This window comes from Lemur catta, chromosome 9 (genome assembly GCF_020740605.2).
Source record: "Lemur catta isolate mLemCat1 chromosome 9, mLemCat1.pri, whole genome shotgun sequence".
NCBI classification, from domain to species: domain Eukaryota; kingdom Metazoa; phylum Chordata; class Mammalia; order Primates; family Lemuridae; genus Lemur; species Lemur catta.
The window spans coordinates 99,631,414-99,639,416 of record NC_059136.1 but is presented as its reverse complement, the minus strand read 5'-3'; the positions used below and the strand labels follow the sequence as shown (position 1 = coordinate 99,639,416).

Genomic DNA, 8,003 nt, shown 5'->3' with positions numbered 1-8,003 from the left:
CTCAGACTGTGAGGATATTTGGATATACTGTCTTTGCAGATGTAATTATTTAGAAGTTGAGATGAGATTGTATGTTTGGGAGGACCTTAAGAAAGGCACGTGGAAGAAGGAGGCCGCGCGGCAACAGAGGCAGACTGGAGTAAGGCCCAGGCTTGCTGGCCACCATGAGGAGCTGGGCAAGACAAGGCAAGGTTCCCTCCTAGGGAGAGCACAGCCCTGCTGACTCCTTGATTCCAGACTTCTAGCCTCCATTACTGTGGGAAAATGACTTTCTGTTATTTCAATCCAACCAGTGTGTGGCACTTTGGTACAGCAGCCATGGACACTAACACACTAACACAATTCATTGTGTATTGCTGTTCAGACTATAGAATTACACTGACTTTTGGTTCCTATTCCCTACTCATTCAATGCATCTTATCTCGTAACTGATTAGTCATTTTTAAAACTTTTTATTTGGGAATAAATATAACCTTCCAGAAAGTTGCAAAGAAAGTACAGAAAATTCCAGTGTACCCTTTACCCAATTTTCTCCAATGGTTATGCCTTAGACTATCGAAAGTGGGAAACTGACATTCGTACCCTGTGTGTATAGTCTTATGTCATTTTGTCACATGTTCCTAAATCAATCAATATACAGAACTATTCCATCACAATGATTTTGTTATTTGTGTGTGTGTGTGTGTGTGTGTGTGTATATATATATGTATGTATATATATGTAGTCACACCCACCCCTATACTCCTGGCAACTACTAACCTGTACTCTGTCTATGTAATTTTGTCATTTTTTGTCATTTCAGGGATGTTATATGAATGGAATCATATAGAGTGTGACCTTTGAGGTTGGATTTCTATTTATAATATATTCAGCATAATGATCTTGAGATCCATCAAAGGTGTTGTGTGTATCAACAGTCATCTTGTTTTCATTGTTAAGTTGTATTCCATGGTATCACTGGTATGGGTACACCACAATTTATTTAACCGTTCAGTTATTTCAGTCATGCTAGCTTGTTTCCAGTTTTTGGCTATTACAAACAAAACTATTATGAACACCTGTGCACAGGTATTTCTGTGGACGTAAGTTCTCATTTCTGTGGAATAAATGGCCAGCTGTACCATTGCTGCTGGATGACATGGCAATCACAGGTTTACTTTTTCTTTTCCTTTTTTTTTTTTAAGAAACTGCTAATATATTTTCCAGAGTGTACCATTTTACTTTCCAATGAGGAATGTTTATTTTATTTTATTTATTTTATTTTATTTTATCTTATTTTATTTTATTTATTTATTTATTTTGAGACAGAGTCCTGCTCTGTTGCCCTAGGCAGAATTCTGTAGTGTCAGCCTAGCTCACAGCAACTTCAAACTCCTGGGCTCAGGCAGTCCTCCTGCCTCAGCCTCCTGAGTAGCTGGGACTATAGGTGTCTACCACCACACCCAGGTAGTTTGTTCTATTTTTAGTTGCCCAGCTAATGTTTTTCTGTTTTGTTTTGTTTTTTTTTCCTATTTTTAATAGAGACAGGATCTAGCTCTTGCTTGGGCTGTTCTCTATCTCCTGAGCTAAAGCCTCGGCCTCCCAGAGTGTTAGGGTTATAGGCGTGAGCCACTGCACCCATACAGAAGAATGTTTAAGATATTCAATTCTCCAAATTCTTTCCAGAATTCGATATTTCCATTATATTTTTAACTGTTCAGCTCTTCTAATATGTGAGACAGAATGTCTAAATGTCTAATGGTTGTTTTAATTTACATTTCCCTAATGGATAGAGATGTTGAACATCTTTTTGTGTGTCTATTGTCCATATGTGTGTGTGTGTGTGTGTGTGTGTGTGTGTGTGTGTGTGTGTAATCTCTTCCTGAAATGTCAGGTCATGTCTTTTGCCCATTTTCAAATTGGAATTATTGTCTTTTTATTGTTGAGCTTTGGTAATTCTTTATGTGTTGTAAGTACAAATGCTTTGGCAGATATGATTTGAAAACATTTTCTCCCAGTCTGTAGTTCATATTTCATCCTATTAACAGGATTTTTTTGTAAAAGATATAATTTTGATGAAGTCCATTTTTCAATTTATTTATTTATTTTTAATTCAGGATATTATGGGGGTACAAACATTTTGGTAACATGAAATGCATTTGCCTCACTCAAGCCAGGGCTACAAGGGTGTCCTTCCCCCATACAGTGCTCCCTGTCTCCATTAGCTGTGGGTTTACCCCCTGACCCCCTCTACCTTCAACCCCCCACCCACCCCGCCACCTTCTTGGCCTTTTGGCTAAGATCAAGTGTAGCATCTGGTCTTATCAGTTTAATACATTTTTCAATTTTTTGAATCAATTTTGATTTTGGTTTTATGCCTGAGAACTTTTTACCTACTGTAGAGCCTAAAGGCTTTTACTTAAGTTTTATTCTAAAAAATTCATAGTTTAAATTTTTACATTTTGGTGTATGATTCATTTTGAGTGATTTTTTTGTATATGGTATAAGGTTTAAAGTTAGAGGTTCATATTTTTGCCAGTTATTCCAACACCATTTATTAAGACTATATTTCCTGCCCTGATCGTCTTTGCTCTTGTGTCAAACATCAGCCGTGGACCTGTTCCTGGATTCCCTATTCTGCTCCACTGGTCCCTGTGTCGTCCTTCTCCCAACACCACACCGTCTTGATTAGCATACAGTGTCTTCTGAAATTGAGTGGAATGGTTTCTTCCACCTCGTTCTTCTTTTCCAAATTGCTTTAGCTATTCTTGATTCATTGTCTTTCCATATACATTTTAGAACAACTTTAAATATATCTACTAAAAAATGTGGTAGGATTTTGATAAGAATTGTGTCATGCCTGTATGTACATTAGTAGAGAACTGACATCTTTACTATGTTGAGGCTTCAAATCCACAGACATTGCATACTATTTATTTTAGATCTTCAATTTTGTTTTCAACAGTACTTTTTTGTTTCAATATACAATTCTTATACAGTTTTATCATATTTAAACCTAAATAATCTTTTATTCACTATAAATCATATTATATTTTAAATTTCTGTTTAGATGTGCTATTACTAATACATAAAAATACAATTGATTTTTTTCTTACTGAAGAATTTATTATTGTTTTAAATTTTTTATTATACTATTGACTTTTGTGTGTTGAACTTGTATCCTGTGATCTCGGGAACTAACTCACTTATGAGTTTTAGTCATTTTGCACAGGATTCTCAGGGTTTTCTATATAGAGCATCATGTCTATTTTATTTCATCTTTCCAGATGTGTATGCCTTTGTTTCCATTGCTTGCCTGATTGCACTGACTAACCATGCAGTTCTGTGTTAAAGAGTAGTGGTAAGAGTGGATAACCTTGCCTTGGTCTCTACCTTTGGGGTAAACATTTAGTCTTGTACTATGTGAACTGTATATTTTTGTAGATATTCTTTACCAAATTAAGGAAGTTACCCCTCTATTCCTATTTACCAAGAATTTTTATTATGAATGGGTACTGAATTTTGACAAATGCTTTTCATGTATAAGTTGATATGATTAACTGATTTTTCTTTTTTAGCTTGTGGGATGGTATATTATATGAATTTATTGTCAAATGTTGAACCATACCTGTATCACTAGAATAAACCATGCCTGGTCATGATGTGTAATTCTTTTTTTTATATTGAAAAACCTTATTCACTAATATTTTGTTATGAATTTTTATATACATATTCATGAGTAATATTGTCTGAAGTTTCTTTGTCTGGTACTGGTATTGGAGTAATAATGGCTGCATAAAATGAATATGGAAGTGTTATCTCCTCTATTTTCTGAAAAAGAATATGTAGAATTTATATTAAGCTTCTTTACATACCTGGTATAATTCCCCATGAAACTACTGAACCTCTAGATTTCTTTTTTGGAGAGTTTTTAATCATAAATTCAATTTCCTTAATGGTTACAGGGTTGAAATTATTTCAGATGAATTTTGTTAGTATACTTTTCCAATAATTTTTCCATACTGTCTAATTTGTAAAACTTCTATGTGTAGAGTTTTTAATAGTAATCCTTTTTACTCTTTTGATGTCTGCAGTGTCTGTAGTAATGTTCCCTGCTTTATTCCTGTTGTAACTTGTGTCTTCTTCATTAACAAATTCAGTTTGGAAAACTGAAATGAAAATAGCATACTCTTCCTTTTTCAGTCTTGCTAGAGGTATGTCGATTTTATTGATATTCCCCAAAGAATGGACTTTTTGTTTATTGATTTTCTATTTTATCTGTTTTGAATTTTAGTATTTTGTGTTCTTTTGTTATTTCTTTCTTTTTCCTGATTGGAGTTTATTTTCCTTTTCTTTTTCCAGTGGGTTGAGGCAGCAGCTTTGATTATTGATTTGAGAATTTTTCTCTTTTTTAATATAAACATTTAGTGCTATAAAGTTTCCTCTCAGCACAGCACTTCCTTAGCTGTGCCTCACAAATTTTATGTTTATTTTCATTTTTATTCATTTTGACCAATGAATTTTTAGAATATGTGTCCAGTTTCTAAGTTTTTGGAGATTTTCCTGTTATTTTTTTTTTGTTATGATTTCTAGTTTGATTCTATTCCGGTCAGATATTCTGTGTGATTTAAATTATTTTAAATGTCTGTTATTTTCTTTTATAGTTTAAAATATGACTTATTTTGGTGTGTGTTTCCCAAGCACTTACACATTGTATGCATTATGAATTTTTTGGGTGGAATATTCTGTGCATGTTGATTCAGTACTTTTGTTTGAAGGTTTTGATAAGTTCTTCAATTATTGAAAAGTTGTGTTGTAGTCTCCAAATATAATTTCTGATATGTCAATACTATCAGTTTTTGCTTCATATACTTTGGAGCGCTGTCATTTGGTGTATATACTAAAAATTGCTGACCTTGACTCTTTCATCATTATTTAATGGCTGTTTCTGTCACTGGCAATTTTCTTTGCTCTAAGATCTGCTTTATCTGATATTAACACAGACACTCCTGCTTTCTTTTAATTAATTCTTTTGTGGTGTACCATTTTTTTAAACCATTTCACATGAAGCTTAGAATTCTTACTGCTGTTTACATCTCTTTTAGATCCCTCACTTACTATTGTCTGAATTCTTTAAAGTATATTGAGAGCCACATTCTGAAACCACTTTATCCCTCAAATTTAATTTGGAAAACTTAAATGAGGATAACATATTTTTCCATAATTTTGTTTTTTCCATATTCTCTGTTCCTTCCTCATTATCCAGGATTTTTAAAAAATATGATCTTTCTCTTTTGAGAGTTTTCTATACTTATTATTTTGGGTTAATTATGTGGGTGACAAATTCTCCTCATTTCCTTGATCTGAAAGTGTCCCCACCTTGTCTTCATTCCTAGAGGATATTTTCATTAGGTATGAAATTCTGGACTGGCAACTCCTTTATTTCAGCCCATGGTATATGTTGTGAAATTTCTTTGTGACTTCAGAGACCCTGAAGAGAAATTTGCTACCACTTGATTTGTTTGTCCTTCTGCAGTTACTGCTTCAGTGGCTGGTTTCAAGGGCTTTTTTTATCTTCATCTTTAGTTTTTGGAAGTTTTAGAATAACACGACTTGGTGTGATTTCTTTGGATTTATCATGCTTGGGATTCTCTAAGCTTCTTAAATTAGTTTGTATTTTATTGCCAAATTTGGAAATTTTCAGCCATTATTTCTTAAAGTATTTATTTAGTCTCACCCATTTTGAGTTCCTTTTATAACTCTGATTATAAGAATATTAGATCTTTTGTTACAATCCTGCAGATCCCTGAGGCTCTGTTTATTAATTTTTTTTAGTCTATTTTCTTTCTGTTTAGGTTGGGTCATTTCTATTGCTTTATCTAAAAGTTCACTGATTCTCTTATCTGTCTTGTCCATCTAGTGGTTGAGCTCAGCTATTAATATTTCTATTTGTTGTATTTTTTTCATTTTTAAAATTGCATTTGTTGCTTCTTTATATTTTTAATTACTTTGCTAGACTTTCTCTTCACTGAGACTTTCTAGGTTTTTCATTTGTTTCAAGCATTTCATAATTGCTTGTTACAACATTTTGAGAATGATTGTTTTAAAATTCTTTTTAGATAATTGTAACATCTGTGTAATTTCAGTTTTGGCATATGTTAATGGTCATTCTCTTTCAGTTTGAAATCGTCCAAGTTTTTGTTATACAGGTTATTTTCATATGAAATCTATGTATTTGGGGTATTTCTATAGTCTGAATGTTGGTGTCCCCCAAAATTCGTACATTGGAATTTAATCTCCAGCTGCGACAGTGCCCTTAGGAAAGAGGTGGAAGGAGTTCCCTCCCTGCTGCCACGTGAGGACGCAGCGAGAGGCACCATCTACACAGCGGAGAAGAAGCCCTCGCCAGACATCGAAGCTTCTGGCTCCTTGATCTGGGACTTCCCAGCCTCCAGTACTGTGAGAAATAAATGTCTTTTGTTTATAAATTACCAAATCTAAGGTATTTTGCTGTAGCAACCTGAGTGGACCAAGCCTGGTATTATGAGACTGAATCTTACTTAACACTTGTTTGTTAGCAGTCCCTCTCAGACACAGTTCTGCTGGGTAAAGGGGGCACCTCCTTGATCCTGCCAGTCGGGTGTGCGAGAATGGGTCCCCACTCTGCCCACAGCTGGAGAGGGGCTCCTTGTCGATACGGGGGGGGGAGTTCATGTTCCCACACGGGCCTCCACCCACACCTCCTGTCTGAGAAGGGGACGTGAGCACCTCCTCGGACACTATGGGAAAATGGTCTTGTTACTGCTGAGTGATGACAGAAGTCCTGAGTCTGCCCCGAGGCCTCCTGTGACACCACCAGGAGCATCTAATTACTGCTGGGTGAAGAAGGGAGCTCAGGGTCCCACGTGGGCTTGTCCTCACTCCTACCGCGTGTGGGGAGCACCTTACCTGCCGGTGAGGATCACAGTCCTGGTTCCCCCTCAGCCTCCCTGACATCAGCCCAGCAAGGGTGTTGCAGCCTCGTGCGGCATGAGATGGGGGTGTGTGGAGGCCCCCTCTTGGCTTCCACTGACATGAGTGACAGACGTGGGGACGGTTTTTCTGGGATGTTTGGCTGGAGTAAAACAGTCATGGTCTGAAGGCCCTCTGTCTTACCAGGCTGCTCCTCCTGTGGTTGTTTGGCTAGAGAGAGCAGGTTTCTCTTGGGACATGTGTTGTCTGCACCCACAGACGTTACCAGGCCGCTGACTTCTCCAGTAACCAGGGATCCAGGCATTCTCGGGTTCCTGGCTGGTCTGCCTTCTTCTTGGCTTGCTGTGTCTGCTTATAAACGTATTTCACAGGTACAGTGCTAGAGTTTTTAGTTGTGCTTCGAAGACAAGTAGGGAAAGTACATCTATGCCACTTTCCAGGAAGGAGAAGTCGGGATTTGATTAATCTTTTAACACTGCATTTTTCATGCTGCTCACCTCCTAGAAATCCCAAGAACCACCCACTGGTTAAAGAATACAATCAAATTTTCTAGCTTGGTATTTACTGGCACCACTAGTCTAGTCCCATCCCAAACAAGCACGCCTCGGAGCTGTCCCCTCTTCGTCAGACGACTGCTCAGAATCCCCTACACAGACATTTACTGGGCCTGGGTTTATTCTTCCACTTGCTCAAGTCACGGGTTTGTGTTAGAAAATGAAATAAGATTCTGTAGATTATACTGCTTTGAAAACTGCCTTGCACAGTGCTAGGTAGCAGTAATTGATTATTCTTAATAGTAATTGATTATTCTTATTAATAATTGATATATATAGCCAGTGTCCCTGTATCAGTTTGCTAGGGCTGCCATAAAAAGTTTCACAGGCTGGGTGGCTTAAACAACAGAAATTTATTTTCTCACAGTGCTGGAGGCCGAAGTCCAAGATCAGGGTGTTGGAGGGTTCGTTTCCTTGGAAGCCTTTGCTTGCAGACGGCTGCCTTCTCTGTGTCCTCACGTGGCCTTTTCTCTGTGTGATGCCTCCCGGCGTGTCCGT

At 36.9% G+C, this 8,003-nt stretch overlaps 1 pseudogene; it reads left to right on the top strand.

The window, feature by feature from the left end:
- The first annotated feature begins 2,255 nt into the window (after nt 1-2,255).
- Nucleotides 2,256-2,369, top strand: LOC123645265 (annotated as a pseudogene).
- The last annotated feature ends 5,634 nt before the right edge of the window (nt 2,370-8,003 follow it).